The sequence below is a fragment of the Giraffa tippelskirchi genome, chromosome 9, assembly GCF_054371585.1.
Source record: "Giraffa tippelskirchi isolate mGirTip1 chromosome 9, T2T-mGirTip1v1.2.pri, whole genome shotgun sequence".
In the NCBI taxonomy this organism is placed as follows: Eukaryota; Metazoa; Chordata; class Mammalia; order Artiodactyla; family Giraffidae; genus Giraffa; species Giraffa tippelskirchi.
Genome location: NC_137283.1, coordinates 36,779,338 through 36,806,600, shown reverse-complemented (window position 1 = coordinate 36,806,600; position 27,263 = coordinate 36,779,338). Strand labels below are relative to the sequence as shown.

Here is a 27,263-nt window from a genome sequence, read left to right as displayed (position 1 = left end):
ATTTGAAAAGGACCCCACGTTGTTCCCCTCACTTCTCTAACCCCCATTGTTCTTGGAGTTGCCTCTGAACTGATGAATGGGACTCAAGGGTCCCATGAGTTTATTGCATAGGGAAGCATTCGTTTTCCCCCTTTTCAGTGTAGCTTCATAAAACCCATCAGCATTTTAATAGAGTTGGGTTTTATGAACCTGGGAAAATGAGTTTGTGTTCCACAATGAAGTCATGGATACTTTTTTTATTAATTTGAGGAACCGATTGCCCCAGGAAAATGAAATTCTGCCTGAGCTGCTGGTTGGCCTTTCAATCGTTCTGATGTCGTGTGCTTGGGTTTTTTGAGTAGAGCTGCAGAGCCCACAGAGAGATGCAGCCTTTCTATAATCTTGGGAAGGCTGAAGCCAGACAGGAGGTGAAATTGAGAACACACATCACTGTGACAAGAATCCCAATCAGAACCAAGAAAGAAAGGGAGAGGAATAGAGGGAGAAAGGCAAAGAGAGAGAAAGAAAAAGCAGAAGAGAATGCACTAATTTGGTAACCTAGAAGTCCAGAGTTAGGTCTGGCTCAGGTGCAGTTTGATTCAGAGGTTCAAATGAAGCCATCTCATTTTCTCTAAGTTATACCTCCTTCTTGCTTGGCTCCATTTTCAATGAGGTTGTCCCCAAACTGGTAGCACAATGGCTGCCAGTCTCTCCAACTTCCTATTTCAACCAGCTAGTGACCTCAGCCGGAGAAGGCAATGGCACCCCATTCCAGTACTCTTGCCTGGAAAATCCCATGGACGGAGGAGCCTGATAGGCTACAGTCCATGGGGTCGCTGAGAGTCGGACACGACTGAGCGACTTCACTTTCACTTTTCCCTTTCATGCACTGGAGAAGGAAACGGCAACCCACTCCAGTATTCTTGCCTGGAGAATCCCAGCGATGGCGGAGCCTGGTGGGCTGCCGTCTATGGGGTCACACAGAGTCGGACACGACTGAAGCGACTTAGCAGCAGCAGCAGCAGTGACCTCAGCAGAAAGAAGAATCTCTCTTTGCTAATTCTATCAAAAAGTGTTCTGGAGTTGTTGATTCTCAGTGGCCTACCCTGGCTCAAGTGCCTACCCCTGGACCAATCTTGGTCACCAGGGAGATGGAATATACTGAGTGATCAGTCTTGCATCAATTCCTGCATCAATTAGTCAAGGAAGAAGTCATGAGTAATGTTAACTCCACCCAAACCATACTGACTATGAGAAGGTGATAATTTGCTGAAGAAATTTGGAGTGCTGTTTCTAAATAAAGAGGAGATGACTGTATAGATTGTACAGCCTTCTCCCCCATTGTACCCCCAAGTTTTCTCATAATGTCCTACCATGCTTATACTACAAATGGCTCTCTAACAGCTCAGTGCATTTGGGAAACCCAGAGGCTGCTATCTCTTTATTGCACCAAGAGCGACATCGCAAGCATGTTAACATAGCCACACAAGATATGAACCTGGCTTTGAAAACAGTGGACATCAAGCAGTAGAGGACAAGTTTGAAGTGATTTTCTTTCTGACATCAATGCAGAGAGCAGATGAAAGACCCCTTCCCACCCCCATCTCGGCAAGACCTTCACACACTCTGTTCCTCCTCATACCATTTCTCTCCATTATCTCAGCTTCAAGTGCTTTTGGAAAAAACAACAGGGACTGTTTACACTGCTGATTTAAACTTGACATATATGAAATAATGATGGTGCTCCCTTCCTAAATGTATAAATCCTTCAAAATGAATACTAACGATACTCATATTGTTGTTTTATTTCCTACCCCCTCCCCCAGCCACTGAATGTATAATATTATAAACAATCCTGTGAGGCAGATACTATTTGGAGATTAGGAAACTGAGGCACAGAGAAGTTAAGTAACTTATGCAAGGTTTGCACAGCTACTAAATTGTAGAATCAGGATTCAAACTCAGGCAGTGTGATTTGGCACTTGTGCTTTAACAATTACATTTTGTGTATCTTACTGAGTTTTTATATGCATGATCATCCTATGGAAGTAGTGTAGTTGGGCATGATCGGTCATGCTTTACCAATGAAGTAATTAAGGTTTAGCAAAGGGAAGTTGATGGGTCCCAGATTTTCTGACTTCCATGTCAGAATTCTCAGGAAGTCCTGACTCATGCCTAAGCAGTAACGCCTATTTTGTACTGTTCCATCTACCTACTAGCCCTTTGAGGCAGCCCTGTACAGGAAAACAAACATCAGACCAACCATATTGCTGCTAAGAGTAAAGTCATTGGAGCCAGATTGCTTTTGCTTCTATATCAACTCTATCTTTTACTTACAGGTTACATCAACATTCTGGGCTTCAGAACCTGCTCCAAATAGTTAACTGTAAGGATGAAATGAATTACTACCTAGAAGACTGTGTAGAATAGTGCCTGATACATAATATGTACTCGAGGACCTGTGTGTACAGGGTCTTTCAGTATTACTTGCCAGCACTTTATATTGTAAAACACAGAAATCCTCCAAGGACATGCAGTAATGAATGCACTTGTATTATGTTTAGCTCTTTCTTTCAACACCTATAACTATACTCAATCTCTTTACTAGTGCTACTTCTTCAATAAATATTCTGCTTTTCAAGACTGGACACTCTATATAAAGTTAAATTGCTAGTTTACAATAAGGAGTGTGAGGATGGTGTAGGAGAAGAAGCCTGGGAATGATGCTGTCTGGGGAAGTGAAACTGAACATGGGCTCTCGTGCTTATCACCTGTGTGACCTTGGGGAAGTTACTAAACTTCTCTGAACTCCATTTCCTTATCTGAAAAATGAGAATAGTTACACTTCCCTCACTGAGTGATGTGAGGATGATGACTACACGTGTTGCCATAGGAGCAAATGACAGCTCTATTAGTGTAATAGGAAAGAAGAAATCGGACTCCATATTAGATCTAGTCCTTTTTTACTTTAAACTTTGTGCTCTGTTGTCTGTGCTTAGTCATGCTGGCTCTGCATCTTTTGTAAAAGAACGTTGCCTGTGGCCTGAAATATAAGGATAGCCTATTCTCAACGCTCTAACCTTTAAGAGCCCATTCATACAGAGATAAAAAGTTGTAGAAAAGAGAAAAAAACATATATTTTATCAGAGGTTTACAGGAATGTTGTGACCTGACCTATGTGGACAGATATAAGAACAAAGGATCTGACACCAAGAAGTAGGCAACTAACCATGCCCCTCCCTCACCGTGCCTTTAAAAGTGCTTTGCCAAAACCTGCAAGGAGTTTGGGGGCTTGCGGTGCACAAGCCATCCATCTCCTTGCATGGTTCTGCAGTAAACCTTTCTCTGCTCTAAATCCTGATGTTTTGGTTTGTTTGGCCTCACTGTGTATTGGGCATGTGGACTTGTGGGTAATGATCTAACATTAGTAATGTTAGTAATGATTCAGTAACATTAGTAGGTTTTCGTTACATCACTGTTTTCTGACTACATGCTATTTGCCTGTGAAGGCCGAGTCTTTTGATCATCTTTCAGAAGTTTTTTCCTGCTTTGTGATGGTCTTTGGGGGGCAGATTCTTCATGACAACATCACTACTTACTGGCAAACTCTTTAGTCTGCAGACATAAACATTTATAAATTTACTTTTTATGAATAGAGCAGATACATGAGGCTTCCTAATGGTCAGAATGCTAAATATGACCCAGTGATAATGGCTCAGCAGGTTGAACTTCCATTTACTGACTATCTGCAGACAGGCATTTTACTGCTGTCTATGCACTGAGAATCAAAGAGGAAATGTAACTTGCCCAGGGTCACAGATTCCACAGTGCAGAACCAGTTCTCAAACTCACTAACTCCCTCCCTTCTTTCTTTCCTTCTCTTCTCACTCTCTCCCTTCTTCCTCTTTCCTTCATTCCTTCTTTCCCTCCCTCTCCCTTCTCTCCTTTCCCATTCAATTAATGTCTTCTGAGAACCTACGGGGATGCCAATATCTTGTAAATCTCTGGGAGAAAGAGGTGAGGGGAACATTTTCAGCTGCAGATGACTTACAAGTTTTGAAAGTAATTTTCTCAACTAACCTTGGGGTTCTCCCAAATGGACTATTCACTGGATCTCAGATCATGGACAAGCCACTGGTATCAATCCATCCCAACTGACTAAAATTCTTAGGTTTCTTTTGAAACTTTGATATACAGGCTCTTGCTGGGAAATTTGAAATTAGAGTGTAAGTTTTACTAATGAAACAAACAATACAAATATAAAATAGGGAAATCTCTGAGAGCTAAAATTAACCCACGAAACTATCAGTACTATTGCTGCTTAAAAATATTGTCACATTGGTATAATGTCTTGTACCTATTTAAGTTACTTAAATTCATCTGTAAAGGTTTGGCAATAAGAGAAAACAGTGGTGAGTGGGAAAGAGGTGATAGAAAAAGTGAACAACTTAAATAATGCAGGAAATTCAGGCCATATTCCATCAGTGTGGCTCCCCTGAATTGATCTTGAGCTGCGATGGGAATCTACTATTTCTATGTTTATCTCAGAAGGTGGGCACCTTGCCATGCTGAATGTGATTCCAGTGTTTAAAAATAATCCTTTTTTGTTCAACATGTCTTGTAAATGCAAATGTATTGCTGTTCAAGAGAAAAGGGTGGTCTGTGTGGGCAGGCAGCCCTGATGGACTCCAGAGTGTTGCTCTCCCACGCAGTGCCACTGAATGGCTTGTCAAGGGGGTCAATGTGACTACATATATTTTTCATCTTACATTCTGACTTTGGAGCTTATGTCCTCCTGGTTAGAAACACCTCTGCTTGATGTTTAAAATGTCTGTTAAGGTCCCTACATAATAAATAATGGATTTGAATCTGCAAATCATAATAATTTCTAGAAGGAGATAATTTGCAAGGACATTAACTTGATAGGCAAGCCACCATTAGTTAGAAATCTTAGCATGTTGGCTTGTAAATGGCTAATTAAGTCTCTATTGAGATCAACTGAAGGTAAGAGGCAACAAAGAACAACCAAGGAATATGAAAGCAATGTTTGCCTTTGAGTCTGACTCTGCTCAAAAGAAAGGAAGGTCCAGGTGGAATTCTAGTTAAGAAAAAAAAGTTTTCATCAGTGAATTAAAAATGAAAGGAAGGGGAAAAATACGAACAGCTAAAATTTAAAATAGACTGCATTACCTGTGTAAACACTGTATTACCACATGATCTGAAAATATTCTCAAGATTGCTTTTTTAAAAAAACAAGTGTGTAAAATGTCTTCAAATCCCCCAGGGACACACCAACCATTTTACTAGAGTTAAACATTTCTAATTACATGTTATATAATTTGACATCCTGGTTTTTACCCCACACATCACAGGAGGGTAAAATGACACCATTTCAACTGTCAAGAAATACAGAAGTATCACAATTATATTTAAGGCCTGCCATTTTGTACTTCTCTCTCTCTCTTTTTTTTTCAAATTTAATGGGCACAAATAGGAAACTCCTTTCCTTCGTTCTCAATCTACCCATCCTAACCCAGATTTGGATCTTTCTGAGTAAAAGTTTCCTAGACGTAAGTTTTGATCTCTTTAAGTTTTGATCATTGGCTTCAGTTTCCTGGGTGCAGTTTGAACCGAAAGGGGCAACCCAGTCAGAAAACACCAAGAAGGTGGGTGGAGGGTGACTGCTTGAGTGAAGAACACCCAATGGTCTTCTGATGCTCTTCACTGACCATGCTGCAGAGTAACATTTGTCAGTAAATAAACAAGCTCCTCTTTTCCTCTGACTCATACAACCCCAAGAAGCACGACAGGAAAGTCCACAAAATGAAAGCATCCCTTCCTCTAGGCATCTCATCATTTGGAAATCAACAAAAAGTCAGGTGACCATTTCACACAGATTTGACCATATTTCCTGGTTTTAGGCAAAAGAAACCAAGTCTGGGCATCCTATCTTAAGCAAAAGGGAATGTACTGGAAGGTCACCAGAGGTTGGGGAACCTGTGAAGGCTGCAGGGACATGATCTGGGCACAGGAAGGTTCTGTGGCAACTGCAGAGAGCAGGGACTCAGGACACATCATTGCTGGGGCAGAGAGAACCCATCACAGGACGCTTGTTGAGGCAAGTCCTCATCAGTCACTTCTTCTGCTTTTCTACTACTGACTCAGGATTCACACACCTGGAAAGGAGAGCCTAAATGCCTGAGTTTAGGTAATATGAAGCCAACTTCAGCCTAATCCAGCTTTCTAATGGGTTCTTTTGTTTATAAGGACTTGATTTTAAGTTTCTTTTTAAGGAATAGAAAACAGCTAAAGTTTCTTACTTTAATTTCAGTTACCTGAATCCAATGTGCCATTGATATTCTTAAATATTTTGTTGGGTCAATATATTGTTAGATATATAATTGGAAGATATATAATTGGTAGATAATGAATCAGAAAAGTTTTCAATTTTATTAAATGAAATAAACCATTACTAATTAATTCTTCTGATTTGGAATTCATTAATTGATCTGTGAACTAAAACATGAGTTTTGTCTAGAGAGTCACTAAAGATAAATTTGTTTTATAAAAGAAGGGAATAAAAATTTGTCACACAATTTGTTCAAGCATTCAAAAAATGTTCATGGAAAGTGAAGATTCTTATTTTACTGGTTTCTCATAATGTCCTGATAACAGAGCTGGCTTGAAAAGACAAAAGAAAAAAAAGAGAGAGAGAGAAAAAACCCTGAAAACATTTAATTGTGTGGCATTTCAAGCTTCGTTTTAGCACCACTCATACTTCAAGCATTGTGAGCTGGGGACATGCCTTAGCTCCAAGCACAAGTAAGCCATCCAACAAATAGCGAACTGAGCACTAAATTAAACTGACTCAATATGCTAGTCCAAGAGAAAAGCACTGGTCTCTCCATGATTCCCAAAAGTGGTTCCGAAAGAAACATTTGTCTGGGAGTAAGTACATCCTTGTACTTTATCTTCCAGAAGCCAGGCTCTCAGAGTAAAAATCCCAGCATCTGTCCTTTCTGATTCCACTTCAACAGTACTAGATCTAATTATTTCCATGTAATTTGTTGAAATGTCAGTGTTTAATTTTTTAAGGCAAGTGATTATCAGTGCTTTAATAAATAATGTTTAATATCAACAGGGGTGTAAAACATGTAAACCATTTAATCTCCTGTTTTTCTCACAAATAAAAAATTTTAAATGCTAGCTACTTCCCATCATCTCATCAAAATCCTTTCCCTTACTGTATCTTTACTGTTGAAACTGGCACAAGCTTGGCTGGATCCAATATTCACCAAGTTTTGCTGCAATTAAATGTCACTAAAGGATGTTCAAAGCTCTTCTATATGAAGAAGTGAAAGTGTTGGTTGCTAAGTTATGTCTGACTCTGTGACAACATGGACTGCAGCTCGCCAGGCTCCTCTGTCCATGGAATTCTCCAGGGAAGAATACTGGAATTTGTAGCCATTCTCTTCTGCAGGGAATCTTCCTGACCCAGGGATCATCTGGGTTTGTCTCCCACATTGCAGGCAGACTCTTTACAGTCTGAGCCACCAGGGAAGAGTTCTATGTGAAGAATCTCACCCCAAGTCCCCTTTACTTTTGTCTGCCCAGGGAAAGAGCATGCCACATGGGAGAAGCATGCCACAGTAGAGTTTCCAGTTAACTGCAGACTACTACAATCTAATAAATAGCAACTCTGCCACTGTCTGTCCATTCTCCTTTCTGACTTTCAGAACTTCCTAAATGGTGTGGGGAAAAAAAAAAAAAATTGGTCACATCAGACCCAGGAGAAGTGGGATGAAATTTTATTCATTAAATAAGGACATATTAAAATGTGCTGACATAAAATTTCATGTTTAAATCCAACACTGTTTATCAGCATATAGCTTGTGAATTTAATATGTCTGTTAAAGATGAGATTCCTAGAAGCTTAATCTACATGTGTCATTCTAAGAAAGATTCAAATGTGTCCCTTCATAGAAGGAGAACTTCTGTCATCATATCATTTTTGGACTCACTACAGAGAGCTGGCATTGGAACATTACATTTTCATACTGGCATTTTAAAGGTGGAATAAAAGTTCAGTATTACAATTCAAAAAAAAAATAATAATAAAATAAAGGTGGCTCTGTCCTCCCATCATCATAGGCTTCTCCATTTCCTCTCCCTCCTCCTTCTGGTTTTCTCTTCTCTTTTGCCACCTCTCCTTAGAGACACAGTTCTACTTCTCATTTCTGTAGACCTTGGACAACATCAGTTAAACATTCTCTATAGTGCCTGGAGCTCTTTGGAAAAGAGATACTATATAAATTTAATGAATAAATAAAAGACTAACTATATCCTCAGGCCCTTGCATTGCCTAGTGCTGATAAAGATAGCCATTTTCTAGGATTTGAATGTTACTGAAACAAAGACTAAATGAAACAGTGAACTTCATTTAAATGAAGAGAGGATACTCTTGGGTAATTCCAACTACACTAAGGATCTACTCATATCCTCTCTGCATATTGTTTTTGTTGTGTGTGTGTGTGTTTGTTTGTTTGTTTTTTTTTGCTAAGATATGTGTATGCAACATGCAGCTTTAATTCTAATACTGCTATTCATAAGACACCAAAATGCATTTTATAAGCCTTTATTTTTTCTGCATTGCTCTTAAGATATATTTTTCTGTTGGCATAACATGTGTGTAGTTAAGAAGCCTGTGTATTTATGTAATTATATTTGGGTTTCTGGTGAAATCCTCTGGGGACACTTGATTGATTTAAAATAAATGAAATATCATTTGTAAGTTTAAGGGAGGTTTGGAGAGTTGAATACAGTCCATGCTGAGCACAGATTCTGGTATCATTACAAAAAGACCATACTCACTGCATAATTTCAGCTTTGCTGCTCCCTTAATTGTCACAAACTCATCACTTGAGACACATATATCAGTATTTATAATAAGAAAAATTCATTGTTTTCAAGCTTGCCCCAACATTAGGCCTTTTTATTATCCAAAGGGCAATGACACCTTTGAAACCGACAGTCTGTTTCATGCCTGGCTCTCTCCACCGGTGCCAGCGGCCAGAGCAACAGGGAAAATGGTGCAAGTTGTGCTTTGAGAAATAAAGAAGCCAATAAAGTTCTCTTCAAATGGGGCTGATTATATTTACATTTGGAAAATTTTCCTATATGGGTACGTTCACTATGTGAAAATACTGTGATTCACGGATGAAGACAGTGCAGAGGGGCTAGTGGAGGAACAGGAAAGGATTTTATAGGTGCTCCCACTGGGGCAGTTTTCTTGGAATGAGTCAGGCTTAGTCTCCTAAGCTATATGGATGATGTATTTTCTTGGCTTCTCTGTCATTCTAATAAGATGATTTTGCTCTCAGATGTATCTGTCTTTTTAAAATATATTGGCCAACATGGTAATAAGCTACTGCTGCTAAAAACTGGTATGCCTTTGAGTGGACTCATCTTGGAAGCTTTACGTTTCTCTTTGGAAAATGTTTATAAAGTAAGCATCTTGTAAACTGCCTAATAAATCTAACCACATCTGATTGCCCTAAGGGTGAGCATCTGACATAAATTTAGTCAAGCCATTAATGACTAATGACCGGTGACGTGGTAGGATTTTAAAAAAAAAAGAGAGAGAGAGAGAAAATGAACCAATGTAATTTTCTCTTGGAAGTTTAAACTGGGAGACAGAGAAGTTAGGAGATAATTAGTAGGAGTCAAGGCTGTAAGTTAAGCAGGGCTAGACTGGAGTGAGCTGCAGCTTAATCTAAAACCACAACAAACTACTAGCTAGAAGATGAGGATAATAGCAACAGAGCAGACAGCCAGGAAGTCACAGTTGAGCAAGGACTATAGCTCAGTCACAAGTACTTTTTATAATCCTCTCCTTTTTTCCTTTCTTTTCTTCCTTCCATTTTTACTTTCTTGTTCATCTCTTCTTTTCACAAGGAACACTTGCTGCTGAACACTGACTATATCCTAGGAGGCAGATATGATGATAAACAAGACAGACACAGTTGCTGCCATCATCATGGAGGTTGAAGTCAAATGAAGGTGATGGAAAAGTCCCAGGGCCATGCTCTAGCCTTGGTCTCCAGAGCGCTCGGGTAATACAAATTAAGGCGTTTGCTCCAATGTCAGGATCTTAATGGCTACACAAGGACAGTGACACAGACCAAATCTGAACACCTGGGGAAATAACTGATAAGCTCCAAATCAATAGCCTTCCCGGTCCACTCTCAGAAATCACACACTACTCTTCCTCCTCTTGGTGCAATACTATGAATGTGTAATTTTCTAGAAGAGACAGAACATGTCTATCATGTTAGGACTGTATCTTGAGAGATCACATCATATATTAGCCTAAAGAGGCCATGATCCAGTGCCTTGGGATTCTGTGATAGAGCTCAAAACTTCTAGAAAACTCTTTATTTGAAAACACTGTCAAGTTACTGGAAGTATGCTCAGTGTCTAAAAGATCGCACAGCACAAAGTATATCAGCCTTGTTGCTCCAGAATAGGTACTGAATGAATGCACAAAAAACAAGGCTAGAGAAGCAAGCAGACACCAGGTCCTGTATCTTAGAAGGAAACTGCAGCTGCTTCAGCTATAGAAATCCTCTGGGCTATGGTGATCAGGGTATACCTTCTTTGAGGTTCTGTGTATAAACCATGCAAGCTTAGGAACAAATATCTCTAAAAATTTGATTCTGATTTCCACTGTCAAAATTTTAAGGAATAAAAATGATTGTTTTAAGCATAATAAGCTTCTTACACTAAGAAATCTACTATATTAACTATTTTTCCAACAGTGCTGGGTGAACCTGAAACTGCCCATTAGAGAGTAAAGGGTATTGAATGAATCTTAAATCCTGCCTTTTTCTATTTGGATGTCATTAAGTTGGCAACTGAACATTGATCTGGATCATGTGATCAATGTAGAGAATAAGGTCTGGGTACTTCAAGCCCATTTTATCCATGGTAAGTTTTTTTGGGTTTTAATTTCCCAGTTAACTACTTTCACTCTTCTTTGTGAAATGTACACATGGTGGCTCAGATGGTAAAGAATCTGCCTGTAATGCAGGAGACCTGTGTTCGATCCTTGGGTCGATCCCCTGGAGAAGGGAATGGCAATCCACTCCAGTATTCTTGTCTGGAGAATTCCATGGACAGAGGTGCCTGGTGGGCTACAGTCCATGGAATCACAAAGAGTCAGACATGACTGAGTGACTGACACTTTTTCACTTTCGAATACACACACACACACACACACAGAGCTTGCCTGGTGGCTCAGATGGTAAAGAGTCTGCCCACAGTACGGGAGACCCAGGTTTGATCCCTAAGTCGGGAAGATCCCCTGAAAAAGGAAATGGCAAACCACTCCAGTATTCTTGCCTGGAAAATCCCATGGACAGAGGAGCCTAGCAGGCTACAGTCCATGGGGCCACAAAGAGTCAGACATGACTAAGCAACTTCACTTTCACTTTTCACGTATATATATGTATATGGTCACATTTAATCCTCTGAGTAACACTAGATTATCACGTTGAGTACCATGTTCAAAGTCACACACTGAGGAAGTGGTGGAAGCAGGCTTTGAGCCAAGAAAGGGCACAGAAAGACACATACAGTAAAAGGTCGTGTGGACATAGAGGCAGAGACTGGAATTCTACTTTCTCAAGCCAAGGAATGCCTGGAGCCATCAGAAATTACAAGAGGCAAAAAGGAATCTCCTTCAGAGCACTGGAGGCAGTGTAGTCCCATGAAAACCTTGATTCAGGACTGCTGGCCTCCAAAATTATGAGAAAGTAAATTCTTACTGTTTTAAGCCACCCAATTTGTGATAGTGCGTTATGGCAGTTCTAAGAAGTGAATACATTCCCGATAAAAGAAGAGAACCACTAAACATGGCATGCATGAACAGATAAATAAATGACCTGAGGACTCAGTGATGGGTAACCAGTTCTCTACAACAAACCACCAGTTTTAGAGTTTTAGAAATTTAGCAGGTAGCTAGATCTCACTAGGTGTGTACACTGAGATATACAGAGGTGAAAACATCTGCTCAATGCCCCAAAGTAAATTAAGAACCTACATCTCTTGACGCCCACTCCTTCCCACCCACCATCAGGTTTTAATGGAGCTGCATTGTAAGAGCCTAAAGCAAACTAGTGGTAATTAAATTGAGTTGCATGAGAGCTTCATAATGGAGACAGAACAGAAGTAGGCTAGGCAAGGCAATAGATGAGCTAAGAAATAAAAAGGTACAATTAAGAATCTCTAAACTCTTAAGTGTCAGTTGCAAAAACTCTCCCACAAGCTTGAAGGCTATAAAGTAGGAGGCTGTCGTGTCAACCTCTTTCTCTTCCTTGCTTATCTCAGCCTATTTGATATTTTGTTCTTGGAGGGGAAAATGCTAACAGTAAACCTCTCCATGTCTCTGCTTTTGCCCATGTTGTTCCCTCATCTTAGATGGTCCCACTCTCAATGACTTCGCTTCAAAATCCTACTCTCTTAAGACTTAAATACCAACTTTCTGCTGATCCTTTGAACTCTGTGTTTCCTAGCACTTCCAGATCTCAGGGCCTTAGCTTGCTGGTCCTGGCTTTACCCTGTACTGGCCAAGAAACCACAGATTAAGTGCCACTTAATTTCTCTAAGCCTTACTTTCTCCATTCATTTATTCATTCATTCATACAATCTTTGGTATTTTGCGAGAAACTAATGTTTTCCAGGTAGTGTTATTAGTGTTGGAAAATGGTGGGGGGGGGTGTGGTGGTGGTGTGGAGACAGACTAGGACCCACTGTCATAGAAATTATATTTGAAATTGGGAGGGGCAGATAAGAAATATGTAATAATGGCATACTATCAGTAGTGATAAGCTTTATGGGGAAACTAAAACAAGGTGTCTAGGAGGATGGGGACCATGAGACTGGAGGTTCAAAGAAGGATTCATGAAGGAAATGATGTTTTAACTGGAATCTGAGTGACAAACAAGAGCCTGTAATCTGACAAAGATGTGGAGGAGAAGCACGTTTACCAGAGGGAGGAACAACAGCTCCAGTATGGAACCCATTTTGGCACTGTCAAGGAACAGAAGGATGACTGTAACTGGATTAAAGTGAATTAGGATGAGTTATTGGAGACGAATATGAAGTAGACAGAGCAGATGCTGAAGGACCTGGCAAACTGTGGAAAATATTGCTCTTATTCTATGAGTAATGGAAAGCTATTGGAGGATTCTAAACAGGGTACTGTCATGATATGCTTTACTTTAAAAAAAAAAATATTGCTCTGGCAGGATGAATAGGAAGTTGAGTGTGAAAGCATGGAGACCATCTTAGTAGTCTAGGATGATGGCTTCAGGGGTCCAGGACAACACAGTGGAGCTGGAGAGTGGTAGTCAGATTTGAGATAATCTTTGGAGGTAGAACTGACAAGACAGACTGGGAACTGCAGAGGATAAAAGATAGAATAGAGTCGTTCAGGAATTACTCCTAGATTTTGACTTGGGCTACATACATGAGGTGCCATTTACCAAGGGGAGACTAAATCCACACCCCTAAGCAGTGGCAACCCTGAAAGTTGTGAAAGTGAAAGTTGCTCAGTCGTGTCCAACTCTTTGTGACCCCATGGATACAGTCCATGAAATTCTCTAGGCCAGAATACTGCATTGGGTAGCCTTTTCCTTCTCCAGGGGATCTTGCCAACCCTAGGACTTGTGAAATTTGTATTTGTGAGGGATTTGAATGTAGTGAATAAGAATTTGAACTCTGTAGGCAAACTTAGGGTTTGAATCCTGGCTCTGCCACTTCTCAGTGTGTGTCCTTTGGCAAGTTTATTGACCTCTCTAAGGCCCAGTTTTCTCAACTGAAAAACAAGCAGTAGAGAATGCCTGTTAATTTGAGGATTTAGTGAGATAATGAATGTGAAAGGCTGAGTACAATCTTGGGACATTAGGTTTTCAAAACTGCTGCAAGTACCAGTCATTGGTGTCATCATTCCCTGTGCAGCACTCTTTCCTTGAAGGAGCATCCCGGGCCTTTCCGTGCTACTGTTGCTTCTCTCTGGTTCTCCTATAGTCCCTAGTGGTGTCACCCCTAGACTTCTCTCCCCCTCACAATGCTTTGTTATTCCTTATCAGAGTTTGCTTGTCCCATGCAAACCCATTCCAGTATCCTTGCCTGGAGAAGCCCTATGGACAGAGGAGCCTGGCAGCCTGCAGTCCTTGGAGCTGCAAAGAGTTGGACATGACTGAGTGACTAAGCACAGCGCATCTTGTGTAAGGGAAAACTCACTGAACTTGAAGGCAAACATCTCATTCACTAACACATGAGCTGGGACTTCAAATTTTGATATGCGAAAATAAAAAAATTTAATAAATCCTTCCAAATTCGGAAAGCTGAAATATCAAGAATTTAGGAGAAATTTTGTTTGGATAAGGGAAGAGCTATTATTTACCACTCTTGAAGTCAAAGTCGCTCAGTCATGTCCGACTCTTTGTGATCCCATGGACTATACAGTCCATGGAATTCTCTAGGCCAGAATACTGGAGTGGATAGCCTTTCCCTTCTCCAGGGATCTTCCCAACCCAGGGATCAAACCCAGGTCTCGCGCATTGCAGGCGGATTCTTTACCAACTGATCCACAAGGGAAGCCCATTTACCACTCTTACCACTCTAGAAAATGGACAGGCAGCACAACCTTGAATTCCAGTGAGACCAAAATGGCCCTATGAGCTACAGCTTAATTGCAAGGTTTTATGCATAGCAGACACTGAGTAAATACCTCATCATCTGGTTTGAAGCAAATTTCTGTGAATGTTTTACTATCTCTTTGGACTGCACAATTGAATAATGATTGTAGAGTAGATAAGACTAGAGATATTCAAACAAGAAAGGTGACTTCATCTGTACTGTTAGGGCAAATTTTATCCTCTTGTTCTATAATTTTAATTTTCACAAAGCCTTGAGTCAACATTATTTAACATCACAGGCTTAGACTGTTTTGGCACACTCCCATAATGAATTACTTATCTGCATAATTTATAATAATTTTTACTGTCATGAAAGAACAAATGGTAATTAAATGAGGTTCTATCATTTATCATGCTTTTGAGATTTGGTCAGCATGAGTGACAGTTAAGTCTTATTATTGTAGCTACATCTCTGCTTACCAAAAATTCCACTTTAGTTCCACCCTGAGCTAGTGACTACACCACAGCTTAAACAATTAGGCACATTTCTTGGAAGTCAAATGGGGCTTGGAACAAAACTGAAAACTCTTGGAGTTTCCATTTGAATGTTAAATTCAAAATATAAATGATTTCCTTAGAGTAACTACCAAGAGTGGAGAATGACAGGAGAACTCCTTACCTAATTAGGAAATACTTTTTACAGCTATAAATTCTCTAGTTTTAAAATTAGACTGGTTTTAACCTATGGGAACTGGTTGAGTCATGTGAAATTCTAATACAATAGAATCTGGATCTTGTCTTCTATATTTAGCCACACTCAAATTCATTCTTTTTTTATTTTTACATGCATACTACCCAGCTTAGCAACCAGTAATTACTGGGTAGGATAAGAGACATACAGGGTTTTTCTTAGATTGCAAGAAGGGCTTTGTCTATACAATTTTGATTTTCAGCTAATGCATTCTAAATTAAGTCAAAACTTGATACTTTACATAGTTGATAAGGTTCAGGTGGAAAAAGACTGAGTCTTTATGATCATTCACTTCCCCCTTAACCTTGATCCACCATCTTGAAATTCATGCTATTTATCATGGCAGTTCACATTCTTTTTAGAGGAAATAAAGGACCTTAGTGGGAATTTAAAAATATTTTTGTGACCTATAATTACTAGTTGGAGAAAATGTAATGCATGTGTCTTGATGAACTAATGGGTCTTTAGCTTTGTCTTTATATAAGAAAGATCATGTATTTTAGGTAAAACTGAGATGGTCTTAACTTCTATCAATTACAGAATAGATGGCAAATGTACTCAGACATGGACATGTACAATAAGATCTTTTTGAAAGAACCAAGCATTTCCTGCTACAGTAAGAGTGTAATTTAGAATTATTTAAAGTGCTTTATGAAATGACTGCATATTTATTCTACTCATTTATACTTCATGGTAAGGTAAGTTAACATTTAAGGGCAAAATATGATTAACGGTCAAATAAAGCAAATGGGACATGATGATATTGCCAGAATATAACAAAGTCTTCATGGAAGCTCTAAATGGAAAAATATATACTTTGTATTCCAATCCCAAGTATTTTAAAATAAATCAATCTTGATCACATGGGCAAACTGTATTAAAATTTCATAAATCCTTTTTTTCCAACAAGGACAGTTGCTCCCTTGTTGATTCTCATCTAATTATTTTACTCAGTATTGACAGTGATTATTTCCCACCATAAACAGAGGCTCACATGTCTGTGACTAAATCTCAAATTTGGTGGCATTATGGAGAGCAAAATGGGAATGATCCTAAAATTGGGTGGGATGGAGAGGAATTCCATAAAACCATCTTGCAGCTTCAGATGGCCCAGAGAACAGACATACTTCAGTGTGAGACATCAGACTTTCATTCTTCAGTCAAATGAATATGCAGTTTGCTCATCAAAGATATTCCTATTACCTAGTCATTTAAAAAAGTGGGACTAGTATTGCTTGACACAAACTTGGGAACAAAAGCTACCTTACTGAACAAGTAATGGTAATTAATTAAACCTTTTAATCTGAGACATGGAGCCAGGGTAAACAGCAAGAAAAGATTTTAAGAAGGAAAAGCATAAAAAAAATATGCATTCGAAACAAACAAAATCAATTCCATGTTAAATCACAAGATAATTCCTTCAATGGGAAACATAGTCTTTTTTGTTTTTCTTAGCTGGGAAGTATTATAGACCTTAGTTTGTAAGTTATAGCTTATAGTACATCTCATCTGCTGCTGCTGCTGCTAAGTCGCTTCAGTCGTGTCCGACTCTGTGCGACCCCAGAGACGGCCGCCCACCAGGCTCCCTCGTCCCTGGGATTCTCCAGGCAAGAACACTGGAGTGGGTTGCCATTTCCTTCTCCAGTGCGTGAAAGTGAAAAGTGAAAGTGAAGTCGCTCAGTTGTGTCCGACTCTTAGCAACCCCATGGACTGTAGCCTACTAGGCTCCTCCGTCCATGGGATTTTCCAGGCAAGAGGACTGGAGTGGGTTGCCATTGCCTTCTCCGACATCTCATCTAAAAGTGACTAATCCCTCGTTGACAAACATGTTTTCTGTTTGCATTATCAATCTGTTCTTCCTTATAGGTGCGTATGCCCTTAAAATTCTCAGCCTTTAAAAAACTTTCTCAAGTTACTCAACTAGCCAGAAGGAAAAGACATTTCCAATAAGCTTCTTTCCCACCGCCCCTCCCCCGCCTCACCCCAACTCTCAGTTCCTGGTACCCTTCTGCTGTCTTTGCGACCTGGGTTTTCTCACATTACTGGTGCTCTCAATAGATCCACTAGCGTTCCGGCAGACCAGTAAGATTGCCAGGCCTGCTGCCTTGGAAGTTAGATTAACCTGGTTTCAGATATTGGTCCTGCCACATTTCAGCTCAGAGGCTCTGAATAAGCTACTTTTAATCTCTGTGCTTCAATTTTTTCCTCAGTTTAAGTCACTATGATGTTTACCTCACTGTAAACACTTTAAAGACTAAAAATATCTGACTGATAAATTTTAGCCATTTTAAGATAGTTTTTATTATTTTGAGGCATTTACCTGCTCCACTTAAAATAGCACAGTATAGGGGAATAAATAATAATAATGATAATAACATTCATTGAGCTTTTACTATGTACTAAGCTGTTCTAAGTGTGTTATGTGTTATTAACTTATCTAATTTTTATGACTCTTAAGTTGTTCCATTATTACTACACTTATAGATCAGGAAAGTGAACCTCAAAAAAGTAAAAACTTGCCCGTTCACATGGTTAGTAAATGGTAAAGAATTAAGTCCAGGCAACCCATAAACTGCTGACATATACAGTTATGAAGTTTCAGATTAGAAGTCAACAGACTTAGGGTCAAGCCCCAGGCTGGTTAGTTGCAAGCTATCTTCAACAATTCACTGCATGTCTCTGCATTTCAGAATCCTCAGCTTTAAAATGAGCATAAGTGTTCCTTACCTAAAGATTAAAAAAGGGCAATGTGAAGTATCTGATTAGTTCTCACAAGTGTAGATTGTAATTATTAGTTTCAAGTAATGTTTGTGAAAGTGTTTCAGAAACTCTGGGAGAGCCATTTAAATGTAGAGATGCTGCTGATGACCACAATGATTTCCAAAAGGCCTGATGACTGCAAGAAATTGAGAAACAAACTCAGGCTAAGGTCATCTGAGCTTCTGGGAGCTTTGGATGCTGTCTTCTTTGTTAATGATGTGGTATTTGGGGATATTCCTTCACCACTCAACTCAGTAGCAAAGAACTAAGGTTCCTGAGATCATTCCACTTAAGTCAAGATCTCTGTCTACGGGGAAAAAAAAAAGTTGTCTGAGACGTGGTTTGGTGTGTCATGACATGATGATGAGTAAGGTCTTTCTATGGGGAACTGTTTTATAAATCACTATAGCTAGAGTAATATTGGCACAATGCAAATCTGAGTGCACCATCCCCCAGATTATTATCCTTCAATGTGTTCATTGTTTTGGAGATAAAATCCAAAATCCACATTCTGATCTCCATGTCCAGCAAAGCACACTCGCCTCCTCATTTTCTGCGGTAGCCACTCTGGGCTTCTTTTAAACCCTTTTCCCCACAGGGCCCTTACATGAGCAATTCTCTCTGCCTAGCACATGCTTGCCCCTAGATTTCCCTCTTTTAGTTAACTTAGCTCAAGTGTCTCTACCTCACAAAGCTTCTCTGATCTTCCTGATGAGGTCAACTCCCCTGTTATAAGTTTTTATTGGACCTTGTAACTCTCCTTTATACTCTTAAAGCAACTGTCAATTTATCAATTTGGTTATATAACTATCTCTCTGTCCTTCAACAGACCAAATGTTCCAATAAACCTATCAAAGGACCAAGCCCTTTGTGATAAGTATTAATACGTGTCGAATGCACAAGTGAGTGGGAATATTCCTCCTCCTTTTGTGGTTTTATCATTCTCATTTGAAAAACAAATAATTGGAGCCAAGCTCCCCTGCTTTTCATCCTCTTGAATATATGACTTTCTTCCTGGAAATGATGGAATCTGGAAAAGTAAAGAAACATATACAAACCTGCCGAGGATTTTCAAAAAAAAAAAAAAAAGAAAGAAAGAAAGCAGAAAAAGCAAAAGAAAATCGATATTTTTTTCCCTTTGTATAGAAACAGTTGAGAGAGGAAACAAAGCAAAATGATTAAAGAGAAGGTAAGTAGATTAAATTATAGTGACTTCCAAGAAGTTGTCAATCAAAACTTCGTTCTAAGAAGAAACTAGAACAAAGGGAGCCACACACATAATGGGCTGTGGATTCTGATAAGAAAATGTAAGAGGAAAGAACCAGAGCTTAATTTTATTTGTGTTTTTTTTTTTCTTTGCATGGTTTTTTAAATTGGATTTAATATTCTGTCATGGTTGCTGTGTTCCAGAAGAATGTCTTTTGGGAAGTTGTGTTTGTGTTTCCTTTGCTTTAACAGTGGCATCATCAGGAGGCTGTACGGCACAGTGAAGTGTGGGAATCAGGTCTATGGGTAGCCTGCCTGGCTTTGCCACTCACTAGCTACGTGACTCCTGGTAAGTTACTTCCACCTCTGGAACCCACTTCTTCCATTCATTAAATGGGGATAATTAATGTACCCATCTCATGCAGTTATTGAGATGCACCAGTGAGATGATGCTGCGGGGTCTTGGCACACTGCTTGGCACACAGTAGAAGCTTAACAAACATTAGATGCCATTATTATTGCCGGCAGTTCAAGACTGTCTTTCAATATTCTCATCTGGAAGCCTTGACACAGTCTGGAGTATGCTGTGCTGCATGGTGGCCCTGGCTCCTATCTCAGCAAGTGAAGTGTACAACAATCAGCAAAGCAACATACTGTCTCAGTCAGAAGAACTGAGTGAAATTTCTCACCACAACACACCAAGCAGTTTGGATACAATAGAATATGCACTGATTTGAAAGGTGATAATAAAAATATTAAGAGCTACCATTTATCAAGCACCTACAACAGGCAGATATCATCCAAACCACCTGATATCTGTAATCACTAAGATTCACAGAAGGTGTGAATATTCAGTCCATTTTTCTAGATGACAAAAGTAAGGCTCAGAAGTTAATAGATTTATTTGCCTAAGATAACATGACCAACTAGTTAGCAAAAGCACTTGAGTGCTACCCCAGATGTGCAAAAGCTTGAGCTCTTTCTTGTAATTTTCTCACTTTAAATGGACTTTGATGGGCTCTCTGTGCCTGGATTGGACCATCACCAAGACCACAAATGACTCCCTCTTAAAGGTAAAGTTGACAATTTTCCCTTCAAAGTAGACTCATGAGCAGTGTGAAAATGTATTATTTTGACTTCCTTCTAGGAAAGCAAAATAGCTTAATATTTTATAAAGTTATGCGTTTAAAAAGAGAAAAAAAACCAAAATATCATTTTTTCCCAGTTACTTGGAAATCAGGCAATTATCACATCATTGCTCAGGCTGGTAATGAAATTAAGATAAAGTTTCATCAAAATAGCATATGCAATTTATAAAAAAAAAAAAAAAAAAAAAAAATAGCATATGCAATTTTACAGCCGAAGCAGAATGGATATAAATATGAGCAGATGTGTCTTGAGTCTCTTGGATTTATAAATACAGAAACATTGTTCCCATTTGGGGTAAAACATCATTCTTCACTCTGAGTATGAGAACAGTGCAGCTCAGGGCCCTGGCAGGGACAGAGCAGGTAGGAAGACATAGCTAAGAGGCCTGTTCATTCCCTGCAGCTTCCAATGACAGATGCTCTTATTTGCGAGAACCTCTTTATTTATGGTGGCAGTGATATACACTGGAGAACTGAGGTCAAATGGTGAACCAAGTATCAAGCCAAATAGAGGGATTTTCTAGGTGGCATTATATTTTGTTTTTTCTTTCTTAGGCAAACAAGCAATGTCATGCTACCAATATTTTGAGTCCCAAACTCAGGCAGGTTTTGGGGTTCCAAGTCTGTTCTATTTCACAGATAGTGTTGCAAATGATTTATCTAAAAGTGTGCTTTGCACCCCCACCCCCATCCCACCCTGCAACTTGTTTCCCTAGAAAAGAGTTATCAGCTGAGCCATTAGTAAAAAGCTCTTTTATGCTCTAACCAGGAAGGAAGGTAAAGAGGAAGAGGTCTGAGTTACTTATATCAAGACCCCTGAGGAAAGGTACCAGGGTACCAGGAGATATTGGTTATGCTCAGAAAGGCCAAAAGCACAGAGGTCTAGAGCAAAGGCTCAGAAGGACCGTGGATGGCTCAGCTAACTACTTATCCAAGCCATCTTTTCTCACCTCTAAGATGGCATTTTGTGTATCTGGCCCCCAGTGTGCACTGGAGAAACAGGAGGAGTGCTTACACAGATGCCTGGGGGTAGGGGGTGTGTGTAAAAGGTAGACTTCCTTACCAGAGAACATTCCCGCTGCAGGCAGTCTACCTTCCCTGTCTGGAGCCTCCTTCAACTCTCTTGAATAGGACTTTGGCAGAAGATCAGAACAGCTGAGTCATCTTCAAGGAGGAGTTTTATCACCACATACACTCTAAGCCTTCCTCCAGTGGAAAAATACCCACTGCTTTCTGCAGCAGTCCTGAGTGCAGGGGTGGGAGAGCGGGGGCTTGAGTGACGGTGGTAGCTTCCTTCTTGTCCCCAAGCCCCAAATAAACAAGTCCCTTTCCCTCTGCTATGCCTGAAGTGAAGGGGAGCCAGGTCTGCGGTGGCTTGGCTGCAAGCTACAGGGCACCAACACAGGCACCTCCTGATTTGTCCGTCTTGCCTGAGAAGCATCATTCACCAGCCAGGCTTCCTATATGGTGCTCTCCTGGCCCCTGCAGAGAACTGGGAGCTCTGGGAAGAACACGCTCTGCTAAGAATACAAGCCCTTGTGGGTCATGAAGAAGATGTGAGTGAGGTTCTCATCTCCCTCACGAAGACTGGAAGCCCCAGTGCTCAGGCCTTCATCTTCAAATTAAAATCTCTTGCCTGAAATCCAGACTCCTAACAGCCATCTCCTTGAGTCCTCCACTGGATCGTCTAAAAGACATTTCAAACTTAACACGCCCACCACCTCCTAATTCCCTGCCCCACCTCATGGAAACCTTCCTCTCATCATGCTTAGGTATGTTGCTTGCTCTGTCTAGTTGCTCTGGCAGAAAACTTCAGAGTCACCCTCCTTCTATTCCTTTTTCTCTTCTTATCTTAGCACGTCCTGTTGGTTCTACCTTTAAAACTTCTCTAGAATTACATTCCTTTTCTTCAACTCCACTTTTCCCATCGTGATCAAAACCAACATCATCTCTCACTTGGATTCTGCCCTCGCCCCCTATCCCATTTCTTCCTCCTTCTATCCTGCATCTCCTAGTCTATTCTCAACCCAGCAACCACAGCGATCCTTTAAAACACATATCATGCCATGCCATTTTCATGTCCTAATCCTCCCATTCTGATCGGACCAGGAGCTAGTCTTCACTATGGCCTATAAGTTCTTCACAGTCTGGCCCAGCCTTCCATCTATGGCCTCTTCTATTACCCTCAGCCACATGGACCTCCTTGCTGTTCCTGGAACACAACAATAGCACAGCCTTGCTTCTGCCACAGGACCTCTGCATTTGCTTCTGCCTCTCTCAGAAACACCCTTGATCTTTTAACCCTTTCCAGCCTTTACTCAAATGTCTTCTCAAACCATCCTTCTCAAATCACCATATTTCAAATTGCAGCCCCCACCCTCAACACCCCTTATCTTCTTTCCCTGCTTCAGTTTCCAACATAGCACTAACCATCATCTGTTGGATTAACAGAATTTATTTCCTCATTTGTTTCTAGCCTCTCTACCTGTCCACTGAGATTTAAGCTGAAAGAGGGTAGGGCGTTTTGTCTTAATTTTGTCTACTGCCATATTCTTGGCAACTGGAACAGTGCCTGGCACGTAGCAGGCATAGCAGGCATGCAATAATTATCCTTGGAATACATTTTTAAAACTCTATGAAGACGCGTTGCAAACTGTAAAGTGCTATTACAGGTGCAAAAGACTTTTGAATTCAGATGATTCCAGATCTATACAACTTATCTACCCATTAACCTATCATCTATCTTTGCTTTCCAGCTTTAGATATACTTATAATAAAAATAGTATGAGTGAAAGTCGCTTAGCTGTGTCTGATTCTTTGTGACCCCATGGACTATACAGTCCATAGAATTCTCCAGGCCAGAATACTTGAATGGGTAGCTGTTCCCCTTGTGGCTCAGTTGGTAAAGAATCTGCCTGCAATGCGGGAGACCTGGGTTTGATCCCTGGGTTGGGATGATCTCCTGGAGAAGGGAAAGGCTACCCACTCCAGTATTCTGACCTGAAGAATCCCATGGACTACAGTCCATGGGGTTGGAAAGAGTCAGACATGACTGAGCAACTTTCACTTTATTTTATAATAAAAATAAATACTCACTTATCACCTTGAGAGTGTCCTCAAAGAGTCAGAAAGAGAGTGTCAGTGTTACTGGTGAAAAAAGTACAAATTTCCAGGTCCTAACATACAGCCCCAGTACATTTTTCTGGTGCTGCTGTTGCTCTCTGTGACTCTGGAGATGATAAAACATTCTAAGAGGTTTGATTGGTGGCATGGTTGCTCTTCCATGAGAAAGTGTATGCACAGTACAAAGAGCTTAGGGATTCAGAGTCACATACACCAGGCATCAAATTCTGCCTCAACTGTGTTGATCACAGGCATTTTACTGTCATTTTACCTCAATGAAAATAAAAATATAAGTATGTGAATATATACACAATCTCTGTGTCAGGCATGGTACTATGTCAACATTTTCACACTAAAGAGGAAACTGAGGCTCAGACTTCAAACTACAAGCTCAATGTGCTCATTATGTGCAGACAGAAAAGCTGGGATTCAAACCCAGATGGCATTTATTTCGGCACTCATGCCTTGTTTCTCTAAACATGCCACCCAGTGTCGTGGGGAACTGACCCTTTAAAAGCTACTAACCAGCTGTGGAATCTTCAAGTAATTTTTGCTGTTCTGGGTCTGTTTTCTTGACTATATAATCGGGGTGTGATTTACCCCAATTAAGAACACCTCATTTCTTAGAGCAAGTTTATAACTAGTATTTATTATCAGGACTGAGAAGGGAGAGAAACTTGTCAAAAGGATTGACTATGTCTCTGTTCCCCATCAGATCTAGTGCTCAGCAACATCCAGAGAATTTCCAGGACTGCTCTTCGTGAATTCTTTATTTTTCCAGTTGGTCTTGGACACCAGACTAAGCCAAGCTGTCTCACTGTTGGGGGCAGACAGCAGAAGGGTTGCCTGCAACTCTGCAGTGTGACTGTGAACGTGACCAGGCAAATGCAGCCTTCTGCCTTGTTCCCTGCATGGCTTAAACTGTAGGCCTAGGCCTTATAAAATAATAGTCTTTAATGTCATCTGCAACCTTGAAGGATGACTTTGCGAGTCTGAACTTCCTTTGTAAAGTCATAAAAATCAAGTAAGTAAATTTTGTAAACCAAAAAGAGATGTGAACATGAGATTTTGTAAAAATAATATGTATGGTATTTGGTATTTGGGCTCTTTTGGTATTTGGGCTCTTTTCAAGTAAATCTCATTATATCTTGCTTAAACTTAACAGCTTGTAAGTCTATCCCATCAGCATCTCAAGAGGAACTATGAACAGAGACTCCTGGGTCCTCTGTGGAGACATGTACCAAGGGTACTCTAGTGTGAGACTTAAAATTAACATAATGCCCTTCCTTCATATCTGATGAAATAAGGAGAGCCTCTAACGGCCCCAGTTTGCTACAAGGAAAAGGTCCTCTCAACTTCTTATTAAATGGACCAAATGCAGTTCCTGCTTCTCCTGAATGGTAGGTTTCAGTTTCCTGCCAGCCCATGGAATTACTTCAACAGGCCAATTACATCTTCTCATAGGAACCAGGGTCACTCCATCTTCTTGACACTACAAAGCCTGCCTCCCACACTCCCTGACCATTCACTCAGTCTCCAAGCACAGCCCCCATGTGGCCTGTATGGCATATGGTATCCCCTACCCCAAGACTATGAACATAGGAGACTAAAATTGCTGTCAGTCTCATCTGTCCAATGTGGGGTGTCACATCTTCATTTACCACCATAACCCTTCTTTCACCAATGGCATCAAAAGAAGGTATACAAAACAGGTACGTTTCATGATAAAATAACTTGTCTTACTAACTGCCTTTAAGGACAAAAAAGGCTGTTCAAGTTTGAAATGAAGAAGTGTTACATGATGGCTTTGCCCCAAGTTAAGAAACAAATTCCTAGGCTCTCAAATTTACAACTTTCTAATCTATATTTCACAAAATTAAAAGATGCTTGCTCCTTAGAAGGAAAGCTATGACAAACCTAGACAGCATATTAAAACGCAGAGACATCACTCTGCCAACAAAGTCAGTATAGTCAAAGCTATGGTCATGTATTGTCCAATAGTCACGTATGGATGTGAGAGCTGGACCGTAAAAAAGGCTGAGTGCCAAAGAATGTATGCTTTCAAACTGTGGTGCTGGAGAAGACTCTTGAGAGTCCCTTGGACAGCAAGGAGCTCAAACCAGTCAATCCTAAAGGAAATCAACCCTGGATATTCATTGGAAGGACTGATGCTAAATCTGAAGCTCCAATATTTTGGCGACCTGATGCAAACAACTGACTCACTGGAAAAGACCTTGATGCTGGGAAAGATTGAGGGCAAGAGGATAAGAGGGTGAAAGAGGATGAGATGGATGGCATCACTGACTCAATGGACATGAGTTTGAGAAAACTCAGGGAGATGGTGAAGGACAGGGAACCCTGGCGTGCTGCAGTGCATGGGGTCGCAAAAAGTCGGATACAACTTAGCAACTGAACAACAACAAAACTGTATTTCAATATTGTATATACCCTGACTTTATGTCATTTAAAGGCTCTTTTCCTAGCTTCAGTTTTTCAAGAATAACAGTAGCAGGGCTCAGGGTATCACTCAATAGCTTTGACATATTGGAGTGGGGTGCCATTGCCTTCTCCGATAGCTTTGACAAACACACACTAAATGTAAGTCAGGAATCAATTGTGTCAAGTTAATTGATCCTTGTTTGACTGTAACACAAATACATTTGCTCAGTTTATAACTCCAGTTATTGTGTCTCATAAGTGAGTCATTGTTCTAGATGGTAAGTCAGGCCCAATTAAATCAATGAAAAAATACAAAAAGTATTTTTCTTTTTGTAAGTGGGTAGGTATTCCACTGATCTACTTCAATTCTTTCTTTGAAAGTCTTTCAAAAGTTATAGTAGTAAAAACAAATAAAAATATTAATACCTCTTCTGAAGCTCTTTGTCACTAGAAAGTTTTTGTTCTTTATAATGCAGTGCTAACAAATAATCCCAGAATTTGTCAGCTAAAACCAATAAATATTTATTATCTCACAGTTTCTGCAGGTCAGAAATCAGGGTGTGACTGAATCGTGTGCCTCTGGTCCAAAATCCCTCCCTCCCCCCCAGTTTGTAGCCAAGCTGGCAATGTGGGTTATGGTTGTCTCAAGACTGGATCCACATCTATGCTCACTCCCACTGTTGTCAGCAGGCTTCATCCCTTGAGGGCAATTGGTCTGAAGGCTGGTCACATGGGCCTCCCCATGGGATGGCTCACAGCAAGGCTGCTCACTTTTCCCATGAGAGAGAGACAGAGTGAGCAAGACTGTTTTTTTTTTGTTTTTTTTTTAATAACTTCATCCCACATATAGCATCTTGTCACTTTGCCCTATTCTATTCCTTAAATTTGAGTCCTTAGTTCTAGTCCACACTCAAGGGAAGAGGGTTACACAAGAGTATGAATACCAGGAAGGGCAGCAGTACAGGGAGTCATTTTGGAGACTGTCGGCTGCGAATACACTGCAGGTGTAATTGCATGCACATTTCCAGCATATGTGATGGAAAACAACCTCAAGAACTTTAAACACTCCAAGGTCTTTCTCTGGCCACAGGAGCATGCCTGGCTCACAGATGGGACAGAACAGAGTGCTGGGGAGATAATGCTTCCAGGAACAGA

The 27,263-nt window shown here is 40.2% G+C and overlaps 1 protein-coding gene across 2 annotated transcripts in view; it reads right to left on the bottom strand.

The window, feature by feature from the left end:
* Positions 1-27,263, bottom strand: part of CADPS (calcium dependent secretion activator) — an 807,294-nt gene that overhangs the window by 593,949 nt on the left and 186,082 nt on the right. The window lies entirely within an intron of this gene.